A 14,076-nucleotide genomic window follows, 5' to 3' on the forward strand; every position below is an offset into this window, starting at 1 on the left:
TAGACAGAAGCTGGAACACAAGTAGAGAGAAGCCTGCACACCACAATGAAGACCCAGTGCAGCCAAAATTTTTTTAAAAGTTATAACATTTAAAGGTATTACCTATTCACAGTTCATGTACTTAAATTGTGTGCATTGTGTGTGTGTGTGTGAAAGAGAAGATTTAGCCTAATGCTTTATTGGTAAAAAGAAACTATTCATTGAAACTGTTTACTAACTAGCACACATCTAAAGTTTGCCTCTTCATATTAAATGTCCATATGTTACATAATAATCTTGGCCTTTAAAAATATCCATTTAGCATTTTCCAGGCAAGAGTACTGGAGTGGGGTGCCATTGCCTTCTCTGATTTAAGTATATCAATACTATAATTTCACAACTTCTTCTCATTTACCTCTTGGCAATTCTCTTCCAGTTCTCTCTTGAATACGAATACCAGGAGAATAACTTGGTTTTGTTATGCAGAAGAGATGTGAAGAAATCAGCTTCTTTTGAGATGCTCATTTCTCTCTGGTAAATTAATAAATTGTCTGCACACTTGGTCAGTAACTCTAATTTTTTTTTTTTCCTCCCAAGGAAAATATTGGAATTACCCAATCTCCACAATCATTTTCATTTGGACACTACTTGGAGAAGGAAATGGCAACCCACTCCAGTACACTTACCTGGAAAATCCCATGGACAGAAAAGCCTGGAAGGCCATAGTCCATGGGATCTCAAAGAGTTGGACATGACTAAGCGACTTCACTTTCACTGGAAAACTTTGAAAAGATATATAAATATTGTTCAGAACTGAATATAGAGAGAAAAACATAATTTTATTTGAATATTGAGTATTTTCTAGGGAAAATTCAAGGGTTATTTTAAAATTAGGCAATACAAAAAAAGAAGACAAAAGGAATTCAGGCAAACATCAGAAGAAATATTTTTTTAACTCAAATAGTGGAATAACTTTAACACTGTGCTGGGAATATATTAGGAAATACTTTCTATAATAACTTTGTATTCCTTTCCAGGCACAGGAACCAAGAGATCTTTACAAAATTGGTAGGAGTCTTCACTGATTGATCAACTGAAAGCTATATTGCCCTGAATCAGGAGATTCTGACAAAACTCTTTCTGAATGGGATTGTGGCATCCTGCACAAAAATGACAAAACATTAAATGGTTATCCAGCCAGTGGGCAGAGAAGGAGAAGCAAAATGATTGCAAACAAGCCTGTATCTCCCCCAAAAGAGAAGCTCACCTAGAGTTATGAGATTGTTTACAGAAAACAGTGCAGTGATTGTCGTAGTAAAATGACACCTTCTGATCTTAGGACCACTTAGGATCATTCTCAGAAATAACAAACTGTAGCCTTTATAGCTAGGTAGGTTTTACTTTTGTTAGACTTTAGAGCAATAGCAACAATAGCAAGAGCTAATGTTCACTGAACATGCCCATATGCTAATTACCTGCATCACATGATCCCATTTAACCCTCATAAGAAGTGCTTTTTAAAAATATATAAATTATTTATTTTAATTGGAGGTTAATTACTTTACAATATAATATTGGTTTTGCCTTACATCAAAATGAATCCACCACAGGTATACACGTGTTCCCCATCCTGAAGGCCCCTCCCTCCTACCTCCCCATGCCATCCCTCTGGGTCATCCCAGTGCACCAGCCCCAAGCATCCTGTATCCTGCATCAAACCTAGACTGGCGATTCGTGTCTTACATGATATTATACATGGTTCAATGACATTCTCCAAAATCATCCCACCCTCGCCCTCTCCCACAGAGTCCAAAAGACTATTCTATATATCTGTGTCTCTTTTGCTGTCTCACTTACAGGGTTATTGTTACCATCTTTCTAAATTCCATATATATGTGTTAGTATACTTTATTGGTGTTTTTCTTTCTGTCTTTCTTCACTCTGTATAATCGGCTCCAGTTTCATCCACCTCATTAGAACTGATTCAAATATATTCTTTTTAATGGCTGAGTAATACTCCATTGTGTAAATGTACCACTCTTTCTTATCCATTCATCTGCTGATGGACATCTAGGTTGTTTCCATGTCCTGGCTATTATAAACAATGCTGTGATGAACATTTGGGTACAGGCGTCTCTTTCAATTCTGGTTTCCTCGGTGTGTATGCCCAGCAGTGGGATTGCTGGGTCATAAGGAAGTTCTATTTCCAGTTTTTTTAAGGACTCTCCACACTGTTCTTCATAGTGGCTGTACTAGTTTGCATTCCCACCAACAGTGTAAGAGGGTTCGCTTTTCTCCACAGTCTCTCCAGCATTTATTGCTTGTAGACTTTTGGATCACAGCCATTCTGACTGGCGTGAAATGGTACCTCATTGTGGTTTTGATTTGTATTTCTCTTATAATGAGTGATGTTAAGCATCTTTTCATGTGTTTGTTAGCCATTTGTATGTCTTCTTTGGAGAAATGTTTATTTAGTTCTTTGGCCCATTTTTTGATTGGGTCATTTATGTTTTCTGGAATTGAGCTGCAGGAGTTGCTTGTATATATATTTTTTTCTTTTTTCTTTTTTTTTTTTTTTTGCTTGTATATTTTTGAGATTAGTTGTTTGTCAGTTGCTTCATTTACTATTATTTCCTCCCATTCTTAAGGCTGTCTTTTCACCTTGCTTATAGTTTCCTTTGTTGTGCAGAAGCTTTTAATTTTAATTAAATCCCATTTGTTTATTTTTGCCTTTATTTCCAACATTCTGGGGGGGTGGGTCATAAAGGATCCTGCTGTGATTTATTTCAGAGAGTGTTTTGCCTATGTTCTCTTCTAGGAGTTTTATAGTTTCTGGTCTTACGTTTAGATCTTTAATCCATTTTGAGTTTATTTTTGTATATGGTGTTAGAAAGTGTTCTAGTTTCATTCTTTTACAAGTGGTTGACCAGTTTTCCCAGCACCACTTGTTAAAGAGATTGTCTTTTCTCCATTGTATTCTTGCCTCCTTTGTTGAAGATAAGGTGTCCATAGGTGTGTGGATTTATCTCTGGGCTTTCTGTTTTGTTCCATTGATCTATATTTCTGTTTTTGTGGTAGTACCATACTGTCTTGATGACTATAGCTTTGTAGTAGAGCCTGAAGTCAGGCAGGTTGATTCTTCCTGTTCCATTCTTCTTTCTCAAGATTGCTTTGGCTATTTGAATTTTTTTTTTTTTTGTATTTCCATACAAATTGTGAAATTATTTGTTCTAGCTCTGTGAAAAATATCGTTGGTAGCTTGATAGGATTGCATTGAATTTACAGATTGCTTTGGGTAGTATACTCATTTTCACTATATTGATTCTTCCGATCCATGAACATGATATATTTCTCCATCTATTAGTGTCCTCTTTGATTTCTTTCACCAGTGTTTTATAGTTTTCTATATATAGGTCTTTAGTTTATTTAGGTAAATATATTCCTAAATATTTTATTCTTTTCATTGCAATGGTGAATGGAATTGCTTCCTTAATTTCTCTTTCTATCATCTCATTATTAGTATAGGAATGCAAGGATTTCTGTGTGTTGATTTTATATCCTGCAACTTTACTATATTCATTGATTAGCTCTAGTAATTTTCTGGTAGAGTTTTTAGGGTTTTCTATGTAGAGGATCATGTCATCTGCAAACAGTGAGAATTTTACTTCTTTTCCAATTTGGATTCCTTTTATTTATTTTTCTTCTCTGATTGCTGTGGCCAAAACTTCCAAAACTATGTTGAATAGTAGTGGTGAGGGTGGGCACCCTTGTCTTGTTCCTGACTTTAGGGGAAATGTTTCAATTTTTCACCATTGAGGATAATGTTTGCTGTGGGTTTGTCATATATAGCTTTTATTATGTTGAGGTATGTTCCTTCTATCACTGCTTTCTGGAGAGTTTTCATCATAAATGGATGTTGAATTTTGTCAAAAGCTTTCTCTGCATCTATTGAGATAATCATATGGTTTTTATTTTTCAATTTGTTAATGTAGTGTATTACATTGATTGATTTGTGGATATTGAAGAATCCTTGCATCCCTGGGATAAAGCCCACTTGGTAATGGTGTATGATCTTTTCAATGTGCTGTTAGATTCTGATTGCTATAATTGTGTTAAGGATTTTTGCATCTATGTTCCTTGGTGATATTGGCCTGTAGTTTTCTTTTGTGTGTGTGGCATAATGCTAAAGGATATTCTCTAGACAGAAAACACAAAAAGGGTGTATAAACTCGAACCCAAAACAATAAAGTAAATGGCAATGGGATCATACTTATCAATACTTACCTTAAATATAAATGGGTTGAACGCCCCAACCAAAAGACAAAGACTGGCTGAATGGATACAAAAACAAGATCCTTATATATGCTGTCTACAAAAGACCCACCTCAAAACAGGGGACACATACAGACTGAAAGTGAAGGGCTGGAAAAATATATTCCATGCAAACAGAGACCAAAAGAAAGCAGGAGTAGCAATACTCATATCAGATAAAATAGACTTTAAAACAAAGGCTGTGAAAAGAGACAAAGAAGGACACTATATAATGATCAAAAGATCAATCCAAGAAGAAGATATAACAATTATAAATATATATGCACCCAACATATGAGCACCACAATATATGACAAATGCTAAAAGTATGAAAGGGGAAATTAACAATAACACAATAATATTGGGAGACTTTAATAACCCACTCACACCTATGGAGAGATCAACTAAACAGAAAATTAACAAAGAAACACAAACTTTAAATGAGACAATAGACCTGTTAGACCTAATTGATATCTATAGGACATTTCACCCCAAAACAATGAATTTCACCTTTTTCTCAAGTGCACACGGAACCTTCTCCAGGATAGATCATATACTGGGCCATAAATCTAGCCTTGGTAAATTCCAAAAATTGAAGTCACTCCAAGCATCTTCTCTGACCACAATGCAGTAAGATTAGATCTCAATTATAGGAGAAAAACTATTAAAAATTCCAACATATGGATGCTGAACAACACGCTACTGAATAATCAACAAATCACAGAAGAAATCAAAAAAGAAATCAAAATATACATAGAAACGAATGAAAATGTAAACACAACAACCCAAAACCTGTGGAACACTGTAAAAGCAGTGCTAAGGGGAAAGTTCATAGCATTACAGGCATACCTCAAGAAACAAGAAAAAAGTCAAATAAATAACCTAACTCTACACCTAAAGCAACTAGAAAAGGAAGAAATGAAGAATCCCACATTTAGTAGAAGGAAAGAAATTTTAAAAATTAGGGAAGAAATAAATGCAAAAGAGACAAAAGAGACCATAGCAAAAATCAACAAAGCCAAAAGCTGGTTCTTTGAAAGGATAAATAAAATTGACAAACCATTAGCCAGACTCATCAAGAAACAAATGGAAAAAAATCAAATCAATAAAATTAGAAAAGAAAATGGAGAGATCACAACAGACAACACAGAAATACAAAGGATCATAAGAGACTACTGTCAGCAATTATATGCCAATAAAATGGACAACGTGGAAGAAATGGACAAACTCTTAGAAAAGTACAACTTTCCGAAACTGAAGCAGGAAGAAATAGAAAATCTTAACAGACCCATCACAAGCAAGGAAATTGAAACTGTAATCAGAAATCTTCCAGCAAACAAAAGCCCAGGTCCAGATGGCTTCACAGCTGAATTCTACCAAAAATTTAGAGAAGAGCTAACACCTATCCTACTCAAACTCTTCCATAAAATTGCAGAGGAAGGTAAATTTCCAAACTCATTCTATGAAGCCACCATCACCCTAATACCAAAGAAGTGCTTTTTTAAGGGAGTGCTGGTATTACCACCACAGTACAGATGAAGAAATTAACATATAGAGAAGTTAATCAGTTTTCACAAACTTCACATGATGAAGAGGTGATGCAACTAGTAGTCTTTCTCCAAAATCAATACCTCACATCACTATACTAAGCTGGTTCTTTATATTAAGAAAAGGTGGCAAGAATATACAGAAGAATTTATACAAAAAAGATCTTCATGACCCAGATAACCACAATGGCAGGATCATTCACCTAGAACCAGATATCCTGAAATGCAAAGTCAAGTGGGGCTTAGGAAGCATCACTATGAACAAAGCTAGTGGAGATGATGAAATTCCAGTTGAGCTATTTCAAATCCTAAAAGATGATGCTGTGAAAGCGCTGCACTCAATATGCCAGCAAATTAGGAAAACTCAGCAGTGGTCACAGGACTGGAAAAGGTCAGTTTTCATTCCAATTCCAAAGAAAGGCAATGCCAAAGAATGCACAAACTACCACACAATCGCACTCATCTCACACACTAGCAATGTAATGCTCAAAATTCTACAAGCCAAGCTTCAAGAGTACATGAACCATGAACTTCCAGATGTTCAAGCTAGATACAGAAAATGAAGAGGAACCAGAGATCAAATTGCCAACATCTGTTGGATCATCGAAAAAGCAAGAGAATTCCAGAAAAACATCTACTTCTCCTTTATTGACTATGCTAAAGCTTTTGACTGTGTGGATTTCGCAAACCCTCTTGAGAAATCTGTATGCAGGTCAAAAAGCAGCAGTTAGGACTGCACATGGAAAAGCAGACTGGCTCCAAATTGGGAAAGGAATACATCAAGGTTGTATATTGTCATGTGCTTATTTAACTTATATGCTGAGGACATCATGAGAAACACTGGGCTGGATGAAGCACAAGCTGGAATCAAGATTGCCAGGAGAAATATCAATAACCTCACATATGCAGATGACACCACCCTTATGCCAGAAAGTGAAGAAAAGCTAAAGAGCCTCTTGATGAAACTGAAAGAAGAGAGTGAAAAAGGTTGGCTTAAAGCTCAACATTCAGAGAACAAAGATCATGGCATCTGGTCCCATCGCTTCATGCAAATAGATAGGGAAACAATGGAAACAGTGACAGACTTTATTTATTGGGGGTCCAAAATCACTGCAATAACTGTAGCCATGAAATTAAAAGATGCTTGCTCCCTGGAGGAAAAGTTGTGACCAACATAGACAGCATATAAAAAAGCAGAGACATTACTTTGCCAACAAACATCCATCTAGTCAAATTATGGTTTTTCCAGTAGTCATGCATGGATGTGAGAGTTGGACTATAAAGAAAGCTAAGTGCCAAAAAATGGAAACTTTTGAACTGTGGTGTTGGAGAAGACTCTTGAGAGTCCCTTGGACTGCAAGGAGATCCAACCAGTCCATCCTAAAGGAAATCAGTCCTGAATATTCATTGGAAGGACTGATGCTGAAGCTGAGACTCCAATACTTTGGCCACCTGATGCAAAGAACTGACTCATTTGAAATGACCCTGATGCAGGGAAAGACTGAAAGGGAGAGGATAAAGGGATGGCAGAGGATGAGATGGCTGGATGGCATCACTGACTCAATGGACATTAGTTTGCCTAAGCTTTGGGAGTTCGTGATGGATAGGGAGGCCTGGCGTGTTGCAGTCCATGGAGTTGGATGTGATTGATCAACTGAACTGAAGTGAACTGAATTCCTAAGCTGAGAAGTCTGAGTACCTAATATGAACACTAGATGTAATCTGATCTGAGAGCAATAGGTTTTCGCATTTGACCTGGTAATTCTTAAATTGGATAGACTCATTGGACCAAGGTTGCTGTTTGTAGACATACTGACATACCGTTTGAACTCCAGCCTCATGTATTTTCAGATTGACTAGAATTGAACCTAACCCTTTGTATCTCCACCTGAGCCCAACTGGTACTGTGGCTATGACCAGATCTTAGCTGATCCATCTGGATACCACTGCACATTACAAATGAAAGCAAAAAGGAGAAATATGTGCCCTCAAATCTCACATGTAGAATTTGGCCAAAATTTATGGAATTCAAACATGTTATAATCTTGTGCCTGGCAAATTCTGCATAATATTATCTTAGAAAAATTAAAGATGGTAGAAGTTCTTGACTATTTTTTAAAATTATGATTCTCCTCTCATGAGGGAAGAGATGATTTGAACATATGTCACTAGGAGCTCATGATATTGCATGGTTTAGACTACATACTCTAAACATCAGTTATTTGTTGAAACAAGAGTAGGAGACTGAAGCACAGGCTATCTTAAACATTTAAAAACTATATGTCATAATAATGTGCATGTTTGTCAATTGGAAATAAGTCAGTTGGTCTCCTAGACATAAAAAGGGGAGACTTTCTCACCTAATTGAGTAGGGGAAAAATGACCAAAGTATATTCACAAAGTTCTACTGCAGTTGAATCTTTCTCATCCTTATTCCTAAGAAAGAAGAAGAAGTATATAGTTTTGAAAAAAATTAAAGAAGGAAATCATATAAGAAGACTGCTAAGAAGTCAGAGAAAGTAAAATTGCTAATTAATATTATCATAATTAGAACGTTATAAATCCATGTTGACTGATTTCCTGGCAGTTTGACCATTTCACACATGAAATTATAAAAAGAACAAATTAATTAATTAAGATTTTGGCAAGAAGAGGGTAGTTTTTTCTTGTTGTTGTTGTTTTTTTTCCAAAAAGTTAACTGGAAAAATTTAATTAATAAGCATCAAGCGTACTTTATATGGATATTTGATACTGAAATTGTGATATTTTTAATATATTTTTCAAAACAAGGTTAGTGATCTTTTCCTGGGAAATGTGGAGATACAATTAAAAGCAATAATGAGGTCATTCTAGATTACTCCACTTTAGTTAATGTTAATAGCTAAGCAAGTGTTCATATTTCATCAACATAAGGTCGACTGTGTCCTCCTTGTATTATGGAATTTCAGCAAAAATTCCATAACATAATTTAAAGGATTGTTGAATTTTTTAAAGGACAAACTCTTCAATCTCTACATGGGGATCTCTCTCTCTCTCTCTCTCTTTTTTTTTTTTTTTTTAGCTTAAAGTGTAGTTGACCTGAATACACAGACAATTCTTCTCTAAATTACTTGGAAAAAATATTTCTTCAGTAAGTCATGTGTCTTCTTTCCTATGTCTGCTGTTTGTAAGAAATAGCAATCACATGATTATTTTCCAACAGTTGGTAAATGTCTATCAGAAAGATTACCTGCAGTTTGCAGGGAAAAAGGTTATTTTTCAAAGGTTGCTGAAACCAGAAAGAATTCCCTTAAAAAACTATCCATCAGTATTTATGACATTTCTAAAGGAATAGGAAATAAAAACTTGCAATTTAATTTTTAATATAAATATTACTCAGTCTACACTGAAGTCATCATGGAAGTTTTATTGATATTTTTAAACAAAAACAGAAACAACAAATACAATATAGAAGGCATTGAAATCTAAAAATTCCATTAGGCTCCATCGTAAACAGCATATTAAAAAGCAGAGACTACTTTGCCAACAAAGGTCCATCTAGTCAAAGCTATGGTTTTTCCAATAGTCGTATGGATGTGAGAGTTGGACTATAAACAAAGCTGAGCGCTGAAGAATTGATGCTTTTGAATTGTGATATTGGAGAAGATTCTTTAGAGTCCCTTGGACTGCAAGGAGATCCAACCCGTCAATCCTAAAGGATATCAGTCCTGGGTGTTCATTGGAAGGACTGATGCTGAAGCTGAAACTCCAATACTTTAGCCACCTGATATGAAGAACTGACTCTGGAAAATACCCTGATGCTGGGAAAGATTAAAGGCAGGAGGAAAAGGGGATGATAGAGGATGAGATGGTTGGATGGCATCACCAATCGATGGCCGTGAGTTTGAGTAAGCCCCAGGAGTTGGTGATGGTCAGGGAAGTCTTGCAGGCTGCAGTCCATGGGGTCTCAAAGAGTCGGACATGACTGAGCAACTGAATTGAAGTGAACCAAATAGAATTCTGGCCATAAAAAAGAACTGATTCACATACTAGCATTTAATAGATGTCCATGAAAATATATGGGTAAGTGAATAATGAGGCTTAAAAAGTTTAAGCAGTTGTTCTTGATTTCAGAATGGCTGCGATCCAAAAATCTGCAAGCAATAAATGCTGGAGAGGGTGTGGAGAAAAGGGAACCCTCCTACACTGTTGGTGGGAATGCAAACTAGTACAGCCACTATGGAGAACAGTCTGGAGATTCCTTAAAAAATTGCAACTAGAACTACCTTATGACCCAGCAATCCCACTGCTGGGCATACACACCGAGGAAACCAGAATTGAAAGAGACACATGTACCCCAATGTTCATCGCAGCACTGTTTATAATAGCCAGGATATGGAAACAACCTAGATGTGCATCAGCAGATGAATGGATAAGAAAGCTGTGGTACATATACACAATGGAGTATTACTCAGCCGTTAAAAAGAATTCATTTGAATCAGTTCTGATGAGATGGATGAAACTGGAGCCAATTATACAGAGTGAAGTAAGCCAGAAAGAAAAACACCAATACAGTATACTAACACATATATATGGAATTTAGAAAGATGGCAATGATGACCCTGTATGCAAGACAGAAAAAAAGACACAGATGTGTATAACAGACTTTTGGACTCAGAGGGAGAGGGAGAGGGTGGGATGATTTGGGAGAATGGCATTCTAACATGTATACTATCATGTAAGAATTGAATCGCCAGTCTATGTCTGACGCAGGGTGCAGCATGCTTGGGGCTGGTGCATGGGGATGACCCAGAGAGATGTTGTGGGAAGAGAGGTGGGAGGGGGGTTCATGCTTGGGAACGCATGTAAGAATTAAAGATTTTAAAATTAAAAAAAAAATAAAAAATAAAAAATAAAATAAAATAAAAATAAGAAAACTTAGAAGCTGTAGACCTAAATTAGATTAGAATCCAATGTTTTCCAGCCAATTTCCTCTAGGCTCCCCTCTGTTTAGAGTCAGTGAATTTTATTATATCTATTGAAAATGCCTGTCTATAGAAAAGACTACCATCTATAGAAAAAGACTATCTACACTTAAATTAACCATAAATTTAGAAAAAAAAAAAAAAACCTTTTTGCCATATAGGGAGGTAACTACCATGTCAATATTTTATTCTGAAATTAATAATTAAAAGAGAAGAGTTGACCATTTTTCCATCTTTTTAACAAATGTTTCTAATTCATTGCTGTTTGTTGAGAGAAGACTTTTTACACAAATTAATGAAGTATAAATAATATTAAAGAAATGATGCAAGTTAAAAAGTCATCTTTTCACAGAATCCAATGATATAATTGATTGCACCTTAGACAATCAGTGAACAATAAAATTATTGGGGAAAAGGTATTGGATGAATTCAAATTTGGAAGGTAATTTTAATATGTCAAAGTATGACTCCACACCCAACTGTTTGCTAAAATCAAAGAGGAAACTAATCTTTATAACAAAGATATCTATTGGTCAAATCTTAACCAAGTAGCCAAATCTGGCATCATTGTTAAGACCGATTGATATGTGCTTTCGTTTATGCTGAAATGCGAAGTACACTATCTCACCTGTTAAATGCACCTGCCAAAATATTTTACCTGCATCTAATTCAGGCATTGTTTCCAAATCCTAGTTTATAAACAAACATGGGAATAGAGGAACAATTAAATGACACTCCAAGAAAACAATAAGATAATGCAAATATTAGGAATATTCTATAAAATAACTGACCCAGAGGCTTAAAACATTAAAACATCAATTATACCTTTGTCATGAAAAATAAACAAATAAAAGAAAGTGGAACTGCTATAGATGAAAATAGGCTAAAGAGAGATGAGAATTGAAAGCAATGGCAAAACCAATACAGTATTGTAAAGTAAAATTAAGTAAAAATAAAAATTTTTAAAAAATTAACAAATAAATAAAAAATAAATAAATAAATATAGTTAAAAAAATCTAACTCCTAAAAAAGCAATAGTAACATACTTATTGAAGGCAACTCAGCAAATTGAAACATAAACAGGATATTAGATGAAGTTGGGGTGTTATGGTTAGTTTTCATAGGTCAGATAAGTTATATAAGAGGATGTTATATAAGAGGATCCAGTTATATAAGAGGATCCTTTTGTTTTTAGGAGACAATGCTGGAGTATTTAGGAGTGAAGTACCATGAGGCATATATGGAAACTGCTAATAAGTGCTAAATTTATGTTGAATCTTAGTGGTTCATTCTTTTAACTTTTATGTAATTTAATAATGAAGAACTAGAAAAAATATTTGGTAGTAAGTGTATGCCAATGATATATTGCCTAAGTTCTTATCAGTTAAGGGCCCTTAAAATTTGTCAAAATTTAAGTAGAATTGCTTTTAAAAGGAGAAGAAAACAGCTCAAATAAAATTTAGGTGGATGAACTTAGAGCCTATTATATAGAGTAAGATAAGTCAGAAAGAGAAAAACAAATATATAGTAACGCATATATATGGAATCTAGGAAGATGGTACTGATGAACCTATCTGCAGGGCAACAAAGGAGATGCAAACATAAAGAACAAACTTGTGGACACAGTAGGGGGAGGAGAGTGTGGGATGAATTGAGAGTAGCACAGAAACAAATGCTTCCCTGGTGGCTCAGACAGTAAAGAATCTGCCTGCAATGTGGGAGACCTGGGTTTGATTCCTGGGTTGGGAAGATCCCTTGGAAGAGGGCATAGCAACCCACTCCTGTATTCTTGCCTGGAGAATCCCCATAGATATAGGTGCCTACAGTTCGTGGAGTGGCAAAGAGTCAGACATGACTGAGCAACTAAGCAGAGCAGAGCATGTGGAAACAAATACATTACCATGTGTAAAATAGACAACCCACGGGAATTTGCTATATGATGCAGAGAATTCAAATCTGGTGTTCTGTGACAACCTAGAGAGATGGGATGTAGGAGGGAGTTTCAAGAGAGGGGAGACGTATGTATACCAATAGCTGATTCATCTTGATGTAAGGCAGAAACTAATACAATATTGTAATGTGAAGAAAGTGAAAGTGAAAGATGCTCAGTCATGTCAGACTCTTTGTGACCCCATGGATTATACAATCCACGGAATTCTCCAGGCCAGAATACTGAAGTTAGTAGCCTTTGCCTTCTCCAGGTGATCTTCCCAACCCAGGGCTTGAATCCAGGTCTCCCACATTGCAGACAGCTTCTTTACCAGCTGAGCCACAGGGAAGCCCCAAAATACTGGAGTGGCCTATCCCTTCTCCAGTGGATCTCCCCAACCCAGGAATTGAATTGGGTCTCCTGCATTGCAGGTAGGTTCTTTACCAACTGAGCTATCAGGGAAGCCCATTTTAAGGTAACTATCCTCCAATTAAAAATAAATAAATTGGCTGCTGTGAACTGTGGGCTGTGACAAGGGTCAGTGAAAGATCTCAAAATAGTTGGATGGAAACTTGCTCTAAAAGCCGTGGACTGGGTAGATTTGGAGAGATCACTTCCGGAAACCAGAAGGCCTTGGCTAACTCCTTAAAATCCTAGAATGAGACCGTCACCCCAGGTTGGCTATTCTTCCTCAGAAGCCACTTGCCACCGACTGGATTTACTACAAGGCCAACATGGCTAAGGCTGACTTGGTGGATGACTTTGAAAAGAAGTTTATTGCCCTGAAGTTTCCTATGCCAGAGTATAAATATAGTGCCTAGGTGGATACCGAAGAAACAGAAGATGTGAAAAGTTGTGCTGAGTTTTTGTCTCTCGGGAAGACCAGGATTCAGGAATATGAGAAAGAGTTGGAGATGAGGGACATAATCCCATTCGATCCAGATGACCACTGAAGACTTCAATGAAGTCTTTCCTGAGAACAAATCAGACAAGAAGTACCCCTACTGGTCTCACAAGCCAATTGAAAATTTATGAACTTGAGTCTGGGAGAAAGTTCTGGCTCTCAAATCATAAACTCTAGACATTAAAAATAATTACACAGTGAAAAATAATTTAAAAATTTTCAAAGGCAGAAAGTCAGATAGATGGCAAATGGCCCTATCAAAGTCACTTGTGATTAAACCTGCTTTTTTTTTTTTTTTTAAAGATAAAAAAGAAAAACTTTAAAGGACTTTGTGGAAAAAATTACAGTAGACAAACTTATTCTCTAATCTGTAAAGTGTTCAGAACCAATCTCATATTTTTGGAAACAGCAGCAACAACAAAATGATGAAAGTTGATAAAA

At 36.0% G+C, this 14,076-nt stretch overlaps 1 pseudogene; it reads left to right on the top strand.

The window, feature by feature from the left end:
- Positions 1-13,766, top strand: part of LOC102185199 — a 77,360-nt pseudogene extending 63,594 nt beyond the window's left edge.

The sequence above is a fragment of the Capra hircus genome, chromosome 15 (assembly GCF_001704415.2).
Source record: "Capra hircus breed San Clemente chromosome 15, ASM170441v1, whole genome shotgun sequence".
Taxonomy (NCBI): domain Eukaryota; kingdom Metazoa; phylum Chordata; class Mammalia; order Artiodactyla; family Bovidae; genus Capra; species Capra hircus.